Source organism: Elephas maximus, chromosome 7 (assembly GCF_024166365.1).
Source record: "Elephas maximus indicus isolate mEleMax1 chromosome 7, mEleMax1 primary haplotype, whole genome shotgun sequence".
Classification (NCBI taxonomy): Eukaryota; Metazoa; Chordata; class Mammalia; order Proboscidea; family Elephantidae; genus Elephas; species Elephas maximus.
Genome location: NC_064825.1, coordinates 52775322 through 52799072, shown reverse-complemented (window position 1 = coordinate 52799072; position 23751 = coordinate 52775322). Strand labels below are relative to the sequence as shown.

Below are 23751 nucleotides of genomic sequence, written 5' to 3'. Positions count from 1 at the left end.
CTTATTCACTGTCCAGCTTTCGCATGCATATGAGGCGACTGAAAACACCATGGCTTGGGTCAGGTGCACCTTAGTCCACAAGGTGACATCTTTGCTTTTCAATGCTTTAAAGTGGTGTTTTGCAGCAGATTTTCCCAATGCAATGGTCTTTTGATTTCTTGACTGCTGCTTCCATGGCTGTTGATCATGGATCCAAGTAAAATGAAATCCTTGACAACTTCAGTCTTTTTCCATTTATCATGATGTTCCTAATTGGTGGAGTTTTGAGGGTTTTTGTTTTCTTTATGTTGAGGTGTAATCCACAGTGAAGGCTGGGGTCTTTGATCTGATGAAGTCCTCTTCACTTTCAGCAAGCAAGGTTGTGTCATCTGCATAACACAGGTTATTAATGAGTCTTCCTCCAATCCTGATGCCCTGTTCTTCATACAGTCCAGCTTCTGGGATTATTTGCTCAGCATACAGATTGAATACGTATGGTGAGAGGATACAACCCTGACGCATACCTTTCCTGACTTTAAACCATGCAGTATCCCCTTGTTCTGTTCGAAAGACTGCCTCTTGATCCATGTACAGATTCCTCACGGGCACAATTGTTTCAGAATTCCCATTTTGCACAACGCTATCCGTAATTTGTTACGATCCACACAGTTGAATGCCTAAGCATAGTCAATAAAACACAGGTAAACATCTTTCTGGTATTCTCTGCTTTCAGCCAGGATCCATCTGAAATCAGCAATGATACCCCTGGTTCCATGTCCTCATCTAAATCCAGCTTGAATTTCTTGAAGTTCCCTGTCGCTTTCCTTCTGCAGCCACTTTTGAATGATCTTCAGTAAAATTTTGCTTGCATGTGGTATTTATGATATTGCTCAATAATTTCCACATTCGGTTGGATTACCTTTCTTGGGAATAGGCATAAATATGGATCTCTTCCAGTTAGAGGGCTAGGCAGCTGTCTTCCAAATTTCTTGGCATAGAAGAGTGAGTGCTTTCAGCACTGTCTCTGTTTGTTGAAACATCTCAAACGGTATTCTGTTAATTCCCAGAGCCTTGTTTTTCACAATGCCTTCAGTGCAGCCTGGACTTCTTCCTTCAGTACCATCGGTCCCTGATCATATGTTACCTCCCGAAATGGTTGAACGTTGACAAATTCTTTTTGGTATAGTGCCTTTGTGTATTCCTTCCATCTTCTTTTGATGTTTCCGGTGTCGTTTAATATTTTTCCCATAGATTTCTTTAATATTACAACTCGAGGCTTGAATTTTTTCTTCAGTTCTTTCAGATTGAGAAATGGTGAGTATGTTCTTCCCTTTTGGTTTCCTATCTCCAGGTCTTTGCACATGTCATCACAGTACTTTACTTTGTCTTCTCAAGCTGCCCTTTGAAATCTTCTGTTCAGCCTTTTTACTTCATCATTTTTTCCTTTTGCTTTAGCTACTCGGCATTCAAGAACAAATTTCAGAGTCTCTTCTGACATCTATTTACGTCTTTTCTTTCCCTCTTGTCTTTTTAATGACGTGTTGCTTTCTTCATGTATGACGTCTTTGATGTCATTCTACAACTTATCTGGTCTTTGGTCATTAGTGTTCAACGCCTCAAATTTATTCTTGAGATGGTCTCTAAATTCAGGTGGAATATACTGAAGGTCCTACTTTGGCTCTCATGGACTTGTATTAATTTTCTTCAGTTTCAATTTGAGTAATTGATCAGCAGTCAGCCCCGACCTTGTTCTGACCTGTGATATTGAGCTTTTCATTCATCTCTTTCCACAGATGTAGTCGATTTGATTCCTGTCTATTCCATCTGGCGGGGTCCATGGGTATAGTCACCGTTTATGTTGGTGAAAAAAGGTATTTGCAATGAAGAAGTTCTTGGTCTTGCAAAATTCTATCATGCGATCTCTGGCATTGTGTCTATCATCAAGCCCATATTTTCCAACCACCGATCCCTCTTCGTTTCCAACTTTCCCATTCCAATCATCAGTAATTATCAGTGCATCCTGATTGCATGTTTGATCAATTTCAGACTGCAGAAGTTGGTAAAAATCTTCAATTTCTTCATCTTTGGCCTTAGTGGTTGGTGGGTAAATTTGAATAATAGTCGTATTAACTGGTCTTCCTTGTAGGTGTATGGATATTACCCTGTCACTGACAGCACTGTACTTCAGCATAGATCTTGAAATGTTCTTTATGACAATGAATGCAATGCCATTCCTCTTCAAGTCGTTGTTCCCGGCATAGGAGACCATCCAAAAACCAAACGCACTGCCACTGAGTCAATTCCAACTCATAGCGACCCTATAAGACAGAGTAGAACTGCCTCACAGGATTTCCAAGGAGCGCCTGGGGGATTCAAACTGCCAACCTTTCGGTTAGCAGCTGTAGCTCTTAACCACTAAGCCACCAGGGTTTCCATAGTAGACCACATGGTTATCTAATTCAAAATGGCCAATACCAGTCCCTTTCAGCTCACTAATAACTAGGATATCAATGTTTATGCATTCCATTTCATTTTTGACAACTTCCAATTTTCCTAGATTTATACTTCATACACTCTACGTTCTGGTTATTAATGAATGTTTGCAGCTGTTTCTTCTCATTTTGGGTTGTGTTACATCAGCAAATGAAGGTCCCAAAAACTTGACTCCATCCACATCATTAAGGTTGACTCACTTTAAGGAGGCAGCTCTTCCCAAGTTGTCTTTTGAGTGCCTCCCAATCTGAAGGGCTCACCTTCCGGCACTATATCAGACAGTGTTCTGCTGCTATTCATAAGGTTTTCACCTGTCCACCATGTCCACATGACCCTGCTGGTATCTGAATACAGGTGGCATAGCTTCCATCATCACAGCAACACACAAGCCCCCATAGTATGACAAACTGACAGACACGTGGGGCACAACTCTCTAGACATTGTTTTTTTCATTTTACTAAAGAGGAATGAAGTTCAGAAAGGTTAAGTACCTTGCCTAAGGTCACACAACTAAAAAGCAACAGGACCAGGACAAAAGTCTAATCTCTAGCTCCAAATCTGGAGTTCTGTCCATTAGACTCTTACCTAACACAATCATGAGTTACCCACTTACAAACCAACAGAGTCATCATCCCTAGGTACACTTTCACTACATTTAAAAGGAAAATAGCAGGGGGATAGTGACTGGAAAAGGGCTAAATAGATACTGGTAGTATTCTGTTTCTTGATATGGGTGCTAGTTACACAGGTGTGTTGACTTTGTGGAAGGTCACTAAGCTGTATACTTATGATTTGTATAATTTTATATGTTTAAGTTATACTTTAACAAAAAGCAAAGGGGGGAAAAGAAAAACCAAACACCAGGCAAGATTAGGATAAAGAGATTAATCAAAGCTCAGCAGTTGGATGCTTTAGGGCTATACATATGTTTACCTTACTTCTAAAACAGCAGCTACATGTAGGACATCTACTAGTTAAGTAAGGACGTACAAAATCCTTGCACGCTTAAATAACGTGTCCACCCACTTCTTCCTACCCTGAGTGTCTTGGTGACATGAGCGAATCTGATGGGGTTGGGAGTAAAGGAAGCCCAGAAGGGGCCAAGATTGTAAGTAAGAGAAAAATCAAGGCATTGAAAAGAGCCTATATCATTGATGAAAACATATCTCAGTTTTGGATATTAAATGTGAAAAAAATGACCAATAACAGTTGAAAGATGCCACCAATTATAAAATACATCCCAATTTCAGAGTGTTAAAACATGGAAAAATAGCATTTTAAAACAAATGAAATACAGTATTCTAATCTCAAGAGGCGGTTCAAATGTGGGATCACAGGCTTGGAGAGTGTCAGGGCTAGAAAGGACCGTGGAGAGCGTGCTTGGTTGCACAAGCCCTTCATTTCAGAGATGAGGAGACTGGAGTCCACAGAAGTTAAATGGCCTTATTAAATTAAAGCTCGTGCATCAGAAATTTGAGAACTTCAACTCCAAAGTTGGTTCTCTGACTCCTGGTTCCCTTTCCACTAAACCTAGATGTCTCTCTTAAACCCAAGAGAAAATTTACATGTTAACTATATTCACTTTCATAATTCTGTACTTCATTAACTCACTAAAAAAATAAAAAGTACCTCTTAAAAAGCAATTAGGATGAAAAAAATGTTTAGGAAACTCCATTTCTTACTTATACAAGTTTATTTTCCTTGTTCTCCAAAACCAATGAGGCAATACGAAGTTAGATAAAAGACAATATTAATAATCTCCCATTTCCCTTCAAGCCCTCCTACAAGATAATAAACGTTAACAGATTTTTCCATGCTTCAAAAAACGTAAGTACACATGCAGTAGAGATGATTTTTTATAGCTTTCTTTTTGTAGAAAACTCAAATTGTACTATACATGATTCTGCAACTTGTTTTTCTCCCTTAACAATTTATTATGGATATCCCCTGCAGGATCAACAAATAAAATTCTAATTAATACTTTTCGAAAGCTGCATAATAACTGCCCATATAATGGATATACTGTAATATATTCCAGGGCTTCGAACTGATTCTTCCAAGTTCAATTATGGCCAAGGGAGCAACACTGGAACAAACTCAAATTTTTTAAATTTGGGTGAACTGGAACAATAGCCAGAATGGAAAAAATTGTCAGTCGAAGCCCCACTAAAAACTTAATCGCCCTCTTAGAAAAAAGGGCAGTGTATGCACTGCATAGCAACCAGGTCTCTTGCCCACAGGACTGTACGCAGTGTCAGAAACAGCGGTGCCCCGTTCAAAGACGGCAGCTGACCACACCGCTTTGAATGTGTGTTGCTCTCCTCAGTCCTGGCAGTAATTCAATCTTAGGCATCAGGTTCCTGAAATGGCTCACTATGCTTCTTCCGAGTCTCCCATTCCAGGGCTTTGACCTGTAATTTTTCCTGTTCTAGTTATGGTTCCAGATGACTCAAATTTTTAAAATTCGGGTCTGTTTTGGTTTTGCTTCATTGGTCATGACTGAACCAGTTCAAACCAATTCAAAGCCTTGCTGTATTCACATACTTTGCTATTGATGGACACTTGGCTATTTTTAATCTGTTACCATTTCAAACAATACTGCAATGAATATCCTTGTACATTTCTTTTTAAATGAAAGAAAAAACTATTTTTGCACGTGCAGTTTTCTTGCTGTCCCACACTGTTATTGCTTCCTTTCCTATCATCACCCCTGCTTTGATAGCTCACAAAATTATCCTCTGGGCCCAGTGTGGTAACAGAAGGCAAAGCAATTTGGAGAATGTCAAGATGTGACATGTGATAGTTACTGTTGATAAATTAGAATTGCCCTATCTTGGCTGCTTCTGCCAGCCACCTGCACATGCCACACCCCCAACACATGAGCTTCCTCTTCTGGTCTCAGCAGCTGCTCCCAACTCAGTTGATGTGGGCCAGGGTCAGCTTGGGGAATTAACACTACGTTGTCACACTCCTGACCCTAGCAAGTGCAGACAGGCTCACCAGCTATCCAAAGAAGTAGGGAGAAGAAATAATACATTATTGTTATGAAATAATGTATTCTAGAAGTATCTAACGTAAAACGCAAAACTTCCCATTCACCAAATCCTCTAACCCACAATGTTACTCTCCTCCTCAGAGGTGACTACTGGTATCAGCTTGTTGTATAACCTTTCAGACTTTTTCTACACACACACACACACACACACACGCATATATGTATATGCGTGTGTGTGTGTGTGTATATATACATATATATATATATATATACACAAAATATGTATACATATGAGCCCTGGTGGTACAGTCATCAAGTGCTTGGCTGCTAACCAAAGGTCAGCAATTCAAACCCACTAGTTGTTCCACAGAAGAAACATGTGGCAGTCTACTTCCTTTAGATCACAGCCTTGGAAACTTTGTGGGACAGTTCTACTCTGTCCTATAGGGTTGCCAAGAGTTCAAATCGATTTGACGGCAACAGGTTTCGTATATACATATATGTGTGTGTATATATACACATGTATACATATATGTATACACACACACACACAACTGTATGTTTGAACTATATACCTGTAATCACACTGTATAATTTGTTTTGCAACTTGCCTTTTTCACTTTAAAATTCCTGCAACATGTTTCCATATTAATACACAATGGGTTCCCCCACACTCAAAATCTTGAGAAAATTCCATAGCGTGCATGTGCCACAATTTTATTTTCCCATTTAGCTATGTCTGGACATTTAGGTTGTTCAGTGTTCTGTCATGACAAAGAATGCTGCATTGATTATCCTCGTATATACTTCTTTCTACAAACAAGCAAATATTCCTCTAGGACATATACCAATAATTGGAATTGATAAGAAGTCTGTGCATGTAAAATATTACAGATACGCCCAAACTATTATCCAAAAAGGTGTACCAATATATACTCCCACCAATCAAATCAAAAAACCAAACCAGTTGCCGTCAATACCACTCATAGTGACCTTGTAGGACAGAGTAGAACTGTCCCATGGTGTTTCCAAGAAGCAGCTGGTGGATTCGAACTGCCAAACTTTTGGTTAGCAGCCAAGCTCTTAACCATTGCACCACCAGAACTCCACTCCCACCAACAGAGTATAAAAATTCTTGTTTCTACACCCTTCCGTCAACATACTATTTTTTAATTTTACTAATATAACAGATAGAAAACAATATATGACTATTGTCTTAATTTACATTTTTCCTGATTTCCAGAAAAATCAAACACCTATGTCTAATTGGTCATTTTTATTTCATAAAGGAAGGAGTTACCATTATGATTTTAAACATGAGGGCTCAGAGAGGTCAAGATTACACAGCTAGTAAGTAGCAGACATCAAAGCTAAGTTTTTAAAACAACTTCTCATCGAAGCTAAGCCTTTTGACTCTGTCTAGTGTACCTGCCACTACCCAGAGGTCAGCAAACTGTGGCCTGTGAGACATTCACCTATTTTTGTAGGTCAAATTTTACCGGAACATAGCCATGCTCATCTGTTTATGTATTGTCTATAGCTGCTTTTGCTCTCCAATGGCAAAGGAGAGTAGTTGGCACCATATGGCCTAAAAAGGCTAAAATATTTCCTGCCTGGGTCTAAATAAAAACAATAACTCTCACGTAATACCTAAAGAAAAGCTCCTCAGTAGAGATTGTGACTGATCCAATGGACTAAAATGTGACTCATTTTCAAATAAATTAATATTCAGGGTAGTTCTGGTACACAGTAGTAAAGGAAAGAGCCCAAAACACTCAAGTGAAGTCAAAAGACATCTCTCTAATTCTGGGCTGAGATACTACTCCAAAGGGTTTCCTTGTCTCTTTACTCTCAAGTGATGGGAATGGACAGGCATATCTGGTTCCTCCTCTCCTTCACGTAGCTCCCACCCAAACACCACAATGGTAATATGAAACCAGAGCAAGATTGACCCACCATGTCTGCTGCTAAACATACGCAATCAATGCGTGCACGCACACACAGATGCACGCACACACACAAACAACACTGTTGTCACTCCTTCCCTTTTCCTTGTAAAGAGAAGGCTCATGTAAACTTTCACTTAAAGCACAATAAAAATAAAAAAAAAAGAGAGAGAGAGAGAAGGCTCACTAGGAAGCTGCTGAAGATTTCAGTACTTCTGGCCAACTGCTAAGAATTAGGGCCCTAGCCCTTGAGGAAAAGGAAAGCTGATTCTTCTCTCTAGTTCCTACACACACTTCTGAAGGTGTGTGTAGATAGAAGAAAGATAGAAATCATTTCCACAGGGAATTTTGGGTCATTCAGTTCCTGTATAGTATGCAGGGAAAGTGCCGTCATCCTCATTTTATAAATAAGGAAGTAAAGGGCCATGGACATAAGTGACTTGTCTCCTTTTCCTTTCCTTTTCAAAGATCATTTTAGCTGACAGGGCTTCTACCTGTGGCCCCTTTCCTCCCATTTTCTCCCAAATTTTGATTTTATATAATAATGGCAAAAAAGCTATCATACCCTCCAGGAAGTTCATCTGGTCTAATATTTTAATTGAGAAATTGATGATCAAGGAAGCAACTGCACAGTTTGATTAGGCACATTTACCTTCTCACAAGTAAGCATGCATTCTTTAAGTGGTTCTCTGGAAAGAAATTTGGTAATACGTATCAAGAGTCTTAAAAATGCTCGTATTTTTTTGACCAAATAATTTAATTCCATTCTCAGCAATTAAAGCTCAGAAAGTAATCTGAAATACAAATAAAGATTTATGTATATTAATAGAATTATTTATCATAATAAAAACCTGGAGGAAAAACCAAATATCTAATAATAGCAAATAAATTATGACACATCCTTATGATAAAACATTATGTAACCATTAAAAATGTTTTAATTAATTTTAATGACATGGGGAAACACTCATTAAATGCTGAATTAAAAAAGCAGGATATAAAACTTTATTACAGCTGATTCCAATTTATTTACACACCTAGCATACTTGTGAATGTGTCTGTGTGTGTACGTATATATATATATGTATATATATATATACACACATAAGGAAACACATCAAATACAGTTTATTTTAGAGCTGTAGAATTATGAACGGCTTTTATTTTCTCCCTTAAAACCTTATTTTTTGTGTTATTTAAACTGTATCACAATGTACCAACAGGTAAAAAATTAATTTCATATCCCTTAATTTTTTTTTTTTGACCCAGTAATTCACTTGTAGGCATGTATCACGAGAAAACAACCAAAAATATGGACAAAAACTTATGCAGAAAAATCTTCATGCAAAGATGCACCAGAAACTATTAACAGTGGTTACCTCTGCAGAGCAGAATTGCAATAAAGGATGAAATGCAGGGGACTTCTTTATATAGTTTTTTTATAATTTGACCAAAAAAAATTCCATTACAGCATTATTTAAATTGAAAATACTGCTAAAATTCTATACATAAACTATCATGCAGCCATTAGAAATATTTTACTAAGAGTTCTAGCAACATTTTAAATATATACGAATTTATATAATAGGGAAAAAAGTAGAATATAAAACTGTAGGTAATAAATGATCTTGACAATGCAAAAACAAATATGCATAAATACAAAATACGGGATGGGAATACACTAAAACAAGAACAGTCATTTTCTCCAAAAGGTAAGATTATGGGTGATTTTGGTTTTCTTTATACTTTTCTGTATTTTTCATATTTCCTAAAATAAGTATACAGTATTTTTTAATCAGGTTTAAAAAAATGTTTTGCGTTTCCAACCTCCAATCAAAAGCCCACCCCTTTTTCTTCCTCTCCCTGTTAGATATTCTACCTTCAAAGGATTAGCAGTAGTAAGCAACCCACTAGGAAGAAGACTGTGCATAATTTGTATACCTAAGAAAATCTTAATCACTGGGGGTGGAGAGCTCAGTTTAAAGGGACAGAGGTCTGACCACTTCCTGCCTTATTGCCTTTGGAGCTGCTTTCCTAAATATAACTGAAAAATCAAGTACCCAAACAGGAGACACCTGACTGACTTCATACCCTAAGAACCAGATCCACCCACTTTCAACCCTAAAATCTAAGTCCTTACACTAAAAAAATAGGCCAACACTTAAGTAACACAGATTGGGTCATGTTATTCCTTATATCAAAAACACTGAACACCCATAAAGAAGAAAAAAAATATTCAACAAATGGTCAACCATTACTCTAAAGCAATTTTTCACTGACACTGGATACATATTTCACAACGTGTTAACGTTCTCATTCACTCCATTCGGAATGTTTAGTTTCCAGTAGTCCAGAACGGAATGAATGAGAACGCTACCACATTGTGAAAAATGTATCCAATGTCACTGAATAATGTGTGCATTTGTTAAATGGGAACCTAATTTACTGTGTAAACTTCCACAGAAACACAATAAAATATTAAAAAAAAAAAAAGCCTTTGAATCAGCTGTTTCTCATTTAGGAATTTACCTTGCATAAATACTAACATATATAAAGGAAAGAGTATGCACTGTACATTGTTTATAGTAGCATAAAGTATAAACAGCAAAACATCTACTATTAGAATAATTAAATGGTCATGGTATATTTAAAAAATACAATATAATTTAGACTTAAAAAAAAAAAAAGAGGTAGCCATATAGGTAGTGACACAGAAACAGCTATAGAAAAAGAGGACATGCATCAGAGGAAGAATTGCTAAACACTCCATCTTTTAGTTTATACTGTGCATTCAGTCCTTTTTCAAACATAAAAACAAAAGTTAAATAAAATCATTTGTGTAAATGTTAAAGGAAAATTATGTATTTTTTACAAAATACAGACAGATGTCTTGCTTAGGATTTCAAATAAAAGAATTATCAAATAAAAGAAAAGCAAAACAAAACAAAAACATTCAATAGCTAACTCCATGCAGAATAAAATTCAAAACTCTATAGCATGGTACTTAAAGAATCTCTAGGATCTAGCCCTCAAACTTTCTGTCCAGTCTGATCTTCAGGTCATTCTTCTAAAATATCCTCTTATTAATATGCCAGGCACTTTCCAGGCTCTGTGCTTTTGCTCATGCTGTAATCTTTACAGAAGCAGACTGCCACATCTTTCTTTCCAGGAGCAGCTGGTGGGTTTGAACCGCCAACCTTTTAGTTAGTGGCTGAGCATTTCAACCACTGCGCCATGAGGGCTTCTTCCTGGAGACCTTAACCACACCAAACACCAAACCTGCTGCTGTTGACTCTGACTCATAGCGACCCTATGAGGACAGAGTAGAACTGCTCCAAGGAGTGGCTGGTGGATTAGAACTGCCAACCTTCTGGTTTAGCAGCCAAGCTCTTAACCACTGTGCCACCAAGGCTCCCCCCAGGGACCTTACCAAAACCAAAACCAAACCCAGTGCCGTCGAGTCGATTCCAACTCATAGCGATCCTATAGGACAGAGCAGAACTGCCCCATAGAGTTTCCAAGGGGCGCCTGGCAGATTCGAGATGCCAAACCTTTGGTTCGCAGCCGGAGCACTTAACCACTATGCCACCAGGGTTTCCCCAGGGACCTTAGTAGGTACTATATAATGCTGTTCGTCTGAATAACAACCAACTGGCCCTAATCTAGCAAAGTCTTTCAGTAAGGGAGCCGGTAAAGCCAATGTGTCAAAGAGGACAATTCCTCTAAGTCACACGCCTAGCATGAGTGGCCAGCAGAAAATGTCATGGGTCTGCCACTTTAAGGGAACTGGCAAACTGACTGTGTTTACACAATCCTAATTAAAATTAAAGGGGACTGAGGGAAAGAAGAAAGAAAGGGAGGTTAAGAGGTGTGGATTCTACAGTTCTCTGGAACTCAAATCTTCCAGCCTGGTGCCTAGCAAACTCTCTAAGTGGCCAATGCTTTCCTTGGGGTCATCTGTCCAATCTAAGTATTGAAAAGCAACTGATTTTGTCTCTTTAGCAACTGGCTCTGCTCTTGGACGTTTGTTTAACTTCTAATTGTGGTTACACGGGGCTTTTTCTCTAAATGAATCCCACTGCACCAATCGTTAAGAGAATCCCTTTAACTAAAGGCTTGAAATTAACAACAGTGGGAACAAAGTTTTCAAATCCTCTAAATCACAATACCCAAAGCTGTCCATTTTGATGAAACTCACACACATACACTGTCTGCCCCCTTCAAACAATAGGTCTTACCCAGGAATGACTTCTCGTAGGACCAGCATGTCCTGTGGTTGTTTTTTGTGTTTTAAACAGCTACTTCATGTTTGATCACCCAGTACAGAGTAAAGCCACTATAATCTAGGAGGTCAAAAGAAAATTCCACTCCACCCTCAATCCAAGAGTCAGCAGCTGAGAATAGACACTTCCCTACTCAAACCTCCTTAGACCTACCTGATTTCAGATCTAGAACAACCCTTATCTCTTAACTCTTTCAATATAAAAATGAGGAAAACGAAGCCTAGAATAAGAAAGAAAATTGCAAACGATCACACAGTGACTTAGCAACAGAGCCTTTTAGCCTGGCTGCCTAAAATCTCACTTAGGAGTTATCAGCAAGACCACCATTTCTAAAAACTAATCCCAATGCACTATAATTTGCCTAATTTGAATGCATTTAAGCAGCCCCTCTGCTCTTGTCCCCCACCGCCACCAGTCTCTCACCCACCCCACAACTGCTAACCAAAAAACAAACAAAAAATCAACAAAATGATTTGATACAGTAAACCCCATGAAAGCCGGAACCTCTGTAAGGAGGAAATCCTTCAGAAAAAGAAAACTCAAATATTTGCCACTAAAATGAGTGAGAGATAAGTGTTAAGACTGTACCTGGTCAAAGGCAGGAAACTTTCAATATCGGGAAAAACAAGGCAGTCCCATCGATTTCCCGGCTCTCAGAGGTTTAACTGTGTATCATTTCTCCTTCAAAAGACAGGAGCTACCAAGCCATGTGCATCAGCTGCACCAAGTGGGAAACTGCTGCTGTGCTGCTGAGCAGTGGCTGCCACAGTCTGAGCAACTGCTGGCCGGGGAGTTTCTGCAGACGGAACTGCAATAGCGCCTCAGATACAATTTTCTACAGCAACAAGTTCCAATCCTTTTCATCCTTCAACACCTCTGTGGTTTTAGACTACAATGAGAAAGGCTAATTTTCTCCACTATCTAAGTACCTGAAATGTGCTCAGCCGCTAACTGAAAGGTTGGAGATTCAAGTCCACCCAGAGTTGCCTCGGAAGAAAGGCCTGGAGATCTACTTGTGAAAAACAGCCATTGAAAACCCTGTGGAGCACTGTTTTACTCTGACACACGTGGAGTCACCCTGAGTCTGAGTCAACCATGGCAAGTGGTTTTTTTTTTACTGGTTTATCTATTTATCTTGACCTAGAAGCAAGCATAAAACAAAACAAAACAAAACCTGGTTCCTTCGAGTCGATTCCGAAGCAAGCATATGCACAGTAAATATAAAGGAAAGTGACTCCTTTATTACCAAACATTTCCAATCTTATTAAATCAAATGACAACTGTAATCAAAACAGTCTCTTTAGGAAGTTATGTACTTATTCTACTAATTTACCATTGCTCAAAATATTTATGAAATACTTCTTTGGAAACTGTCTTTGAAGTCTACTACAAATAAGACACACACAAAAATTAGGTCTCACCGTTTTATAGTTACACCTCGTTCTTTACCAAAAAAGGTATTACCTTCCTTAATTCTGTGGCCCACTGTATCTTCTGGATGCTTCCAAAATTTGAATCCACCAAGCAAGAGTAAAGATTTGCTACCACTGAGGACACTTAAAAAGTTGGCTCAAAAGCCAAAAATGTTCTGAGCACCGTCAGCATCACCAGAATAAATATAAAAGCTGAGAAGACAATTACTTTGAGGAGGACAAACTTCATGTGAATGTAAAATCGCTGTCACATAATCGCTTTGTTAAAAATAAACTATTTCATTACAATCACATGTCATATAATCATAAATGTTGGCACTGGAAGAAATCTTTAAGATCATATACTAATCCAAACTATTTTTATATATGAGAAAACTCCAACCCATTAAGAGTAGGCAATTTATCCCTGGTCACAAAGCTGGTTAGCAACTAGAAACCCAGTCACCTTGAATCCCAGCACAATATACAAACCTATACTTATCCATACACCACCCTCCTTCCCTGCTCCTCACTTCTATCACTCCCCTGTCAAAGAGGAGGGAGGCAACTCAGGGCCCTAAAGCACACCAAGTATGGTTCTGAAACCCAGTAGCTGTTAAAAACTGACAGCTTAAGACCAGGATCTCTGTAGCTGCCACCCCTATGGAGATGAGCCATTGTTTAGTGTCTGATTCACAAGAGTTCTGGTTAATCTACCTCAGAGCAGGGGCCAGCAAAAACCTCTGGACACCCACCCCATAATGAAAAGAATGTATTTTTTAAACCTCTCTGCCCACCTTCTGGCAGTAATCAAGCCAGCTCAAACCCTATTCACTTCAGGTGGCTGAAAGGTTACTTTGAGGAATCTGGATTGGAGGGGGAGAAGGGGGGAAGAAAGCAGGATCTACTGCTCAGAAAAAAGAGCTGACCTATGAAAAAGCTGAGAGAGAGCAGGAACCATCTTGACTTACCTCCTGGCAGACAGTCTCCTCAGGCTTGGACAAACTGATCTCCGGTCTGGCCTGGAATTAGCATCCACCCAGGGAAGAAGGGGCAAAGGGACAGAAATGCTTGTTTATTCCCCCATCCTCCCCACTGCTGGTCAGTTCAGCTTCACACCATCCTGGACGGGCTCAGCGTTCTGAAGATCAGACAGCCACCAGAAGGGAAGCCATAAAGCCCAGGTCAACGGAGTGAGTCAGTGGCAGAGCAGGAAGAGTTACAGGGGCAGAAATTCTGGCCTCCTGTAGCAAGACTGCCAAACCACACCCCCACTTGGTCAGCACTGGGAAAGCCCTGCCCTATTAGGATTCCAGTCTCCAAACCAGGAAAGGTACTTTCTCAGGAGACTCCATAACACTCTCATTTCCAAGTGTCTCTCCTGCTCGAAAACCTCCAGAGTTGTCTTCTGCCTAAAGCATCATACCTAAATTCTTTGGCTTAACTTTCCAAGTGTTCCATTATCTGGCCTCAAGTCATTTATTCAACCTTATTTCCCACTCTTCCACAGTGTACACTCTGAACTAACCAAGCCAGTCTTCCCACTTCTCTCTGCATGAGCCAAGCCATTCTCATTTCCATGCTTTCAGTTATCCAAGAGTGGTAAATTCAAACACCTTCAGGGGTCACGCAGGTCATAGAAGTGAATGCCGTGGTGGTGCCTATGGCAGAATTCAGAAGCACTGCCCCACCTAAAAATAAATATATTATTTTTTTAAGGCATTCAAATATTCTAATTCAAATATTTATGCAATATTTCACCGTGAGCATCACAGTAACCTTTTAAAAGTCATTAATACTCTTTCTCACAAGTGAGAAAACTCCCTTAGGTTAAACAGCTGGCAAATGGCTAGACACTCTCTCTAGCCCTGTCTGACGCCACAGCAAGGACTCTAAGCTACTAGGCTACCCAGTGGTACAAACTTCACGGTAGATACAGAGCTCTAAACTCTGAACTGTGATTGGCTGCTCCCTGAAGGCTGGTGGTTTGAACCCACCCACTGGCTCTGCAGAAGAAAGGCCTGGCTATTTGCTTCCATAAAGATTAAAAAAAAGATTACAGGCAAGAAAATCCTATGGAGCACCTCTACACATAGAGTCACCATGAGTTGGAACTGACAGAAACAGATTTGGTTTTTTGGTAAACTCTGAAGAAGAAATTCACTTTTCATAATATGCAACCTCAATCCAAACCCACTGCCATCGAGTAGATTACGACTCATAGAAACCACAGGGTTGGGTTTCTGAGGCTATAATCTCTATGGAAGCAGACTGCCACATCTTTCTCCCGCAGAGCCACTGGTGGTTTCGAACCACCAACCTTTTGGTTAGCAGTCGATCACTTTAGCCACTGTGTCACCAAGGTTCCTTGCAACTTCAGTAGTGGGGTGGAAACTCCAAATCATGGCTTAGCTACTAACCATTCCCCAGCTGCCTTAAATTCTGTCCATCTTCCATCTGCCTGCCAAAGTCCTTCCTCGTTATTTCAGGCTCTATTGATTCCCTTTCCTCTCAATTCCTATAGCATTTACAGATTAGACAACATAATCAAGTGCTGAATTATACTATACTGTTTCACAAAATTGGATACTTTCCCCCATGTGTCCTAGTGTTAGCTTCACAAATCAAATTCCTGTGTTAATCTATATAGTTCTTCTGCCAAAACTGTCTAAGCTGAATCTAATCAAGAGAAAATAATCATACAAATCAAAATTAAGAGACTTTCTGCAAAACTAACCTAAACTCTTCAAAAATGTTAATGCTATGAAAGACAAAAAGGCATTTATGATTAGGAGATTAAAGAACTGTTCTCCCTTAAAGAATAATAAAGACATGACAAAATCATGATGACCAAATGTATGCATGATCCTTCACTGGATCCTGAACAGAAAGAAAAAAATTATAAAAGACATTACTAGGAAAATCAGAATAATACACCCACTCCTCACTTATCAACTATTTTGTTATCCAGTATTTCTCATTTCTGACAATAGTAAAAAATCTACTATCTAACTCTTTTGCACATTAACAACACATGCCTGGCAGTAACAAATGCTGAGGTGCAAAGCGGAGTAACACTGGCTGTGATGGTAAAGGTTATATGTCAGCTTGGCGGACCATGATTCTCAGTGGTTTGGCAGTTATGTAATTATGTAGTCATCCTCCATTTTGTGATCTGATGTAATCAACCTCCATTTTTGCATAAAACTTATTTTTGCACAATAACCTGGTCTTTGGAACCCTACCATGTTGATAAGTGAGGAGTGGGTATACTGTATAGTGATGTATTGAATTAATGTTAAATTCCTGAGTGTGTTAACTATATTGTGCTTATATAGGAAGATACCCTTATTTTAAAGAAGCCCTGGTGGCTCAGTGGTTAGACACTCATCTACTAACTCAAATCTTGGCAGCTCAAACCCATCAGTTGCTCCAGAGGAGAAAGATGTGGCAGTCTGCTTCTGTAAAGAATTACAGGCTTGGAAACCCTATGGGGCCGTTCTACTCTGTCTAATATGATTGCTAGGAGTCAGATCGACTCAACAGCAATGGGTACAGGACCCTTATTTTTAGGAGATACCGGCTGAAGCACTAAGGGATGAAGTAACATGATATATACATTTAACAGTAAAAGGTTCAGAAAATAAAGGGCAGAGAGCAAATATGGCAAAAATATTAACAATTGGTAAATGTAGGTAAAAGGTATTTGAATATTTGTTATATTATTCAAGTAATATCTGTAGGTTTGAATAGGCCTGGTAGTGCAATCTGAGCTTGACTGATAACATAAGGGATGGTGGTTTGAACCAACCCAGCGGCTCCACACAAGAAAGGCCTGGCAATCTGCTTCTGTAAGATTACAGCCAACAAAGCCCTATGGAGCAGCGCTACCCTGCCATGAGTCGGAATTGGCTTGATAGTAACAGGTTTGGGATTTTTGTTTTTGATCTGCAGGTTTGAAATTTTTCAGAACAAAAATTGGTGGGGAGGGAAATCCTGTATTATACACTTCTTTGTATATTCTGCTCTGTGAGAGATATAATAGATATTCATTAGTTATTTGCTGACTGCCTAAGGAAACTCAGCTTGAGGTCAGCAACCAGGCTCACTTTGCTGCAGTTCATGAGCGGTACAGTAGGAAAACTCAAAACAAACAGGTTGTCCCCAAAACTCACATCTCCTCACCAGGAAATACTGAAAAGTAGGGAAATCAACCCCTCACTGAGGCCATCACAGAAGTCCAAATACTCAGCAAATGCCCACTCACAAGGCAGAGTGCAGCTGCTGCCCACACACAGGACCAAGGGCTGAGATCACATTGCATCTACCTTGCCACCAAAAAATCAAAACTTACCAGCCCAGTCAGTGGACACAGGTAAAAGGCACTCAAGTGGCCAAATAAATACACCTGAAAGATGCAGTCATTACTCCTTACCAGATAAATCAGTCCTCAACTTCAACAAGGCAGAAAAAATCTGCAAGGCTGAATCACTGGCATTTCCTGCACTGGCTTCACAGAAACTGGCCCTTAAATAGGATACCAAGGGCAGGCAACACAGGTGCCAACAGAGGCCTCAACCCAGGAGCATGGTGTGCAATAATGCCCTTACTCCCTTGACCAATCACCAGATCATCTTACTTCTGCCAAGCAGCCCTTTATAAGGGTGACTCACTGCCCAATGAACAACCCTTAGCCTTGGCTCTATCCTCCCCTCAGAGAGCCAAGACTACCATTCCCAGATAGCCCCTAACCTAACTTAGCAGAAGGAATAGTCAAAATTTTTCCCCCAAAACCTCCATTAACTGGAATAAGATCTATCTTATGACACAGGGCTTGCTTCTCAAACCTACCATGTTTAGCATTTTTACCAAAGACTTAGAATGAAGACATATAAGACCTTCCTCTCAAACTTTGGAATTATAAACTATGAAGGACAGAAAATACAATGCTTTAAGATAGGCGCTGGATTCAAAAAGATTTCCACAGATTTGATGCTATCAAAATAACAAGATATGATTTAATGAGAATAAATGTAAAGGCCTGTATTTAGCGTAAAAGAACCAACCAAATACACTAAGGACGGAAGAGGCCTAATACAGCAGTTCATATTAAAAGGCTGCTTAAAAAAAAAAACTGCCTGTGAGGGGAAGTGGAGAGGCTGTTACTAAATGCACTCTCAATGAACCATGAATCTGACAGAGCTACTCGAAACATCAACATCAGGTTGTATTAGAAGACGACTCCATGCCCCACCTTTGAAGAGCAAAGTCAGAGTATATGCAGAGAATGAGTGTCAACAACTGTAAAATACGTTCTGGAAATCATGTCATGTCAAATCTGGGGGAAGAACTGCAGATGTTTAGCCAGTGGGGAACACGAAAGCTTTTTTCAAATATATGTATGCCTGTCATACAGATGAGGGGAAAGATTTGCGTCCCCAAGAAGACAAAACCAAAACTAATGGGTGGAAGTTATGAAAAGGTAGATATTGGCACAATATAGAGAAGAATTTTCAACATAATGTAGTAGTTAAGAACATGAGATACGGAATCCAGGCTGTGTGGATTAGAACACCAATTCCACCACTTAGAAACTCTGTGGCTTTGGGCAAGTTACTTAATCTACATGTGCCTCAGTTTGGGAATAACAACATTATTACCTACCTCACAGAGCTTTGGGGAGTAGTTTATGTCAAATGTTTAGAATAGTACCTGGCATATAGTATCTTGCTATTACTGTCAATATAATGGACCAGGTAACCTGAAAACCTTCCTACTAAATACACCTGGAAACGCATTGTAAAATATGATAAACATCCTTTTAGAATGTGCCAATTATTAAATTATTGTCTCTCCACGTTAAGTTACTGTAGCTCCACACCTACGCTGTTATGCTCTGCTTTGTGATGCTGGGGCTTAGACTCTGCCAGCTCTATTTCACCTTTGCCAGCAGATTCCTTGTTAGACTCTGTCAACAGGGGGCACTAAAGGAAAAAAACAGAAGGCAGAGGAGTCTACATGGGACTTCCTCCCTCTTGGGGCCTGCTGTGTCATGACAACAGCAGTTGGTTCCTCCTGGCTTCTATCTATCTAAACTCCCAGAACCAGCCTCACTGTGCCCCCTCAGAGGTACTAGCACCAGATGGGCAGGACTCAATGAACCTGGCCCCTTCAGGCCCTCCTTTGAGCTCCTGAGAAACCAGCAGCATCCTGGCAACACCTCTCCTCAGACAATCTGGGTGTAGCTACTCTGGATTCCTCTGGACTTCTAGGTTCTGATAACCTCAACCTCCTTCCTTTGTTTCTCAGCTGTAGAGGAGGAAGCTGCCTAATGCAGTTATTACATCAAAGTTACTTTAAGATTCCTTTTTTGCTTTTTCAGCCCTCCAACAAGGATTTAAACTAATTCCCTTTATTGAGTTCATTCTATTAAAACAACTAGTGTGTGGTTTCTGTTTCCCTGATTGGATCCTAACTGACACACACATAAACTTAGACCATAGGAAAGTAAGGGAAATTCCAGGAACTAGAAACAAAAAAGCTGAAAACTGGAACAGTGAGCTGATGATAGCATAGCTGTTCTAACAGAGTAAGGAATATATGACACCCTCACAGGCCCAGGATGGAGATTTTGAGCCCACAAAAGGCAGCTGAAAATCCTGTATAAAAGCTAAAAATCTCAGGGTTACATCCAGTTGGAAAACAGACTAGAAAAAAGCAATCTGTCCACACGGACGTAAAGAAACTTGCCTTGATCACCTGCTGAAGTGGGAGGAAAAAAAACTTCCAGAAATTCGAAGTCATAAATGTGTAAAACAAGTAGGCTTGGAGTACAAATTTGTACTAAGCTTGTGGTCTGGAAGTCCACAAGTAGAGAAAATTTATATACATTTTGGTCCAAGGTTGGGAATAGACTTGAGTGTGCAGCAGAAGCAAACACAAAGCTACTGTAGGAGCTATAAAATGGCCAATAAACACACGAAAAGATATTCAGCATCACCAACCATCAGGAAAAAAAAAAAAAAAGGAAATTAAAACCACAATGATACTTCTATGCCTCCATAAGAATACCAAAAAACCAGCCCTATTGCCATCAAGTCAATTCCAACTCATAGCAACCCTACAGAACAGCGTAGAACTGCCCCCTAGAGTTTCCAAGGAGTGCCTGGTGGATTCGAACTGCTGACCTTTTGGTTAGCAGCTGTAGCTCTTAACTCCTATGCCACCACAGTTTCCTCCATAAGAATAGCTAAAATTAAAAAGATTGACAATACCAAGTGTTGGTAACGGAGCAACTGGGGCTCTCATACACTGCTAGCAGGAACATAAATAGTACAACTACTTTGAAAAACTGTTTGGAAATCTCTTTAAAGAAAAATATATTCCACTCAAAAACATGTGCATGAATCCTCACAGAAGCTTTATTCCCAGTAGTAAAAAACAACCCAAATGCCCATCAACAGGTGAATGGATAAACAAAATATGATATAAAAGGGAGAGATGGACTGACTGTAAAGGGGCATAAGCAAACTTTGGGGGTAATGGAAATGCTCTGTATCTTGATGATGGCAGCTTTACGTAGGTGTATACATCTGTCAAAACTCTTTATACTTTCAATAAAGTTTACTGTATATAAATTATACCTGAAAAAAGCTGATTAGAAAAAAAAAAGTACTCTAGGGAGAAATGATCTCAAGTCAGGCCACACAGAATCACCACAGATGATGCTCTTCTGAACATGAGCTCACAATCCAGAATTATAAAATACTTTTGGAAACAATTCATCATGAGCAAGAGTCAGTTACAATAGGATTACACCCATAAAACTTCAGGTAACTGAACAATATGAAGAGACTACAAGTTTACTTAAATTATAGACATAAAAATGAATTGAAAATGAGACAAAAACAAGACTCCATGAAAAACAGGTAGATTTGAAAATGAATAAAAGGGTCCTTCTAGAAATGAAAAAGCTAATAAAAATAAAAACTCAAAAAGCAAATTAGACCTGAAGAGTAAATTATTATACTAGAAGATACACCTAAATACCCAGAAGGTAATAAAGATAGAGATGGAAATTATGAAATAAAGATTAAGAGCTATGGAGGACAAAATTAGAAGGTCCAAATAAATTAAATACGAAGACTGCGAGAGACACTATTTAAAGAGGTAATGACTGGGACTCTTTACAAAAATGATGAAAGATATGAAATCTCAGATTGAGGAATTACTATATGCCCCCAGTAGTTTAAATAAAATTAAATCCCCACCATGTAATCAAACTGCAGAACACAAATGACAAAAAAGAGGATCTTAACAGCAAACAGAAAGGCAGATACTTACAATGAAATAATTAAATTGCAAGCATATTCTCAAAAGCAACAACAACTAAAAGTCAGAATTTCAGTGAATACTTTCAAAGTGCTGAGGGAAAATAACTGGAAGCCTAGTGCCCAGCTAAACTATCAATCAATACTGAAGATGATGCAGACGACAGTATTTATCTCTAACAGATCTCTATTGAAAAACACCTAAAGGATGTATTTGTCTATTTGACATCAAAGGAATGGATAAAGTGGAAGAAAGAATGGGGAAAAAACAAGAAACACACATGAGTAAAACTAAACAATCACTGAGAGCACGAAACTATAATTATTACTTAAAATTGTTCAACATCGAGGTGGACTGCATTTTGGAGTGGTCCTCGTATTCTTGGAAGTGTTCATTTTGAGCCTGGGCAACACCTTTTGGTAAGAGACTGAATTATCTGACCCCCAATTTATCTCCTTACTGTAGGATTTTATCAATCATACAGATGTGTCAAAACATCCCCTGATCAGCTAAGTTCAGCCACTGAAGCTGGGCTTTGCCCCCAACCTAACAATTCTAGAACTCTATCTCGGTTCAGGGCATTCTTCCCACTCCCCATTCCATAAATAAAAAAGAACATCCTAAATAGAAATGTTTTTTATATGAGTTCTCAGATGAATTGCCCAGCATTTGGGGAGTACAGCTTTTGGCTTTAGATTAAGATTCAGGCACTACAATTAGTCATCATTTGCTTAAACTTGGGTCAAAAGAGTACTTCAAAAACTTTTACAAAAAATACGCGTTCCTTCCTCTTAAAGGAGAAAATAGAACACAGGAACAGAAAGGGAGAGAATACATACACCCAGACTGAAAGCTACCTTATTTGATCCATATGTTCCCCCACATTCCCTATATATTCAAAGCAGTAAAGATGTCCACAATGTAGGGAGCCCCATCTCCCTTACCATCAAAGAGTTCTGCTTCTCCAGGGAGTAACATACTTGACAGTCCAGAATTTTAGAAACACAGGCAAGAGAAGTAAGAGAGAGCACCGAGTAAAAAAGCAAGTAAACAATATCACGTTTTCAGGAGATAGTGCCATTCCAATGAAGAGGATAGCTTAATACTAAGGCTTAAATGCCATCTAATAAAGAAGTGAAAGTCAGGCTCCTATCCCCTTCGGCCCAAGAAAACTCATTAATTCCAAAGCACACAAGAATGGCCATGACATGTCTCGGATCTTGTGTTAAGCATCAGGATACAGGAACAAAAGACACTGTCTCTCATTACCTAGGAGGGCAAACAAACATGCAAACAGACTCTTAAAAAGTACTAGATGACATGCTACCTCATGGGTAAACAAAAGAGAGAGAGAGCCCAGAGGCAGCATCAAACGAGATGATGTTCTCTTGCACCCTCAGCCTTTACATAGTCACATCACTTATCTGCATAAATTTGCATTCTCCAAGGTGCTTTCACACTTCACCTGACCCTCACAACCACCCCAGGAAACACGTAAGGCAGGTAAGATCATTGTTTACACATCTGAAACGTGAGGCCCAAAATAATTTAAGTGACTTGTCCAAGACAACCCCCACCCTCACAGAGCCTTCCAACCATACCCATGTATGCCCAAACTTCAAAAGCCCTAAGTATAACCAACCACACACTAGCTAGGTGACTTTGGTCAAGTTAAATATTATAAACCTCACATTACCTAACTGTAAAACAGGGTTAATAAAGTACAATTAAGGTGGTCAGGAGGATTAAAAAGACGATCCACAGAAAGGGTGCAGCATAGTGCCTGAAACGTAGTTGGTGCTCAGAAAATGTTAGCGGCAGCTGCTGCTACTACCACTATTGTTAACAACAAACAGGGGAAAACTTCCCATTAAAGGACTCCCCGGTTACAAACCTCTCAGGAACCTGCACCACCAGTCGCTCTCAGATAGCATTTCATCTGCAGACACACCCCCAAACAAGCCCTCCCTCTTAGGCACCTCGGCCTTCTCCCCGTCGGACATTCCCCCTCCCCACAAACCTTACCACCGATTGATTCTCCCCTCTCAGACTCGGTTACGAAGGAGGCCTCTGGCTCGCACTGGCCTCTGCAGCACCCCCTTTAGGCCTGGGCATCCCTACTGGCGTCCAGGCCTGACACCAGCAGCTGGCCCGCGCCGGTTACCTGGCCGCGCGCTCCCGCTCTACCTCGCGCTTTCTGGGATTGCACTTCGCCGCGGGATCGCGCCAGCACTGTGAGCCCACAATTAGTTTAAACTATGGCCCCGCCCTATTGGCCCCGCCCTCTGATTGGCCCCTGTCGGCTCCTGTCG

The 23751-nt window shown here is 39.7% G+C and overlaps 1 protein-coding gene across 3 annotated transcripts in view; it reads right to left on the bottom strand.

Annotated features, from left to right (window-relative positions):
- Positions 1-23700, bottom strand: part of NUMA1 (nuclear mitotic apparatus protein 1) — a 73619-nt gene extending 49919 nt beyond the window's left edge. Inside the window, exon 1 of one of the 3 annotated variants that reach the window (XM_049889974.1) lies at positions 23604-23700. The gene's annotated coding sequence lies outside the window, so the exon portion shown is untranslated. The other 2 variants (XM_049889969.1, XM_049889972.1) reach the window with 2 other exon arrangements.
- Positions 23701-23751: the final 51 nt, after the last annotated feature.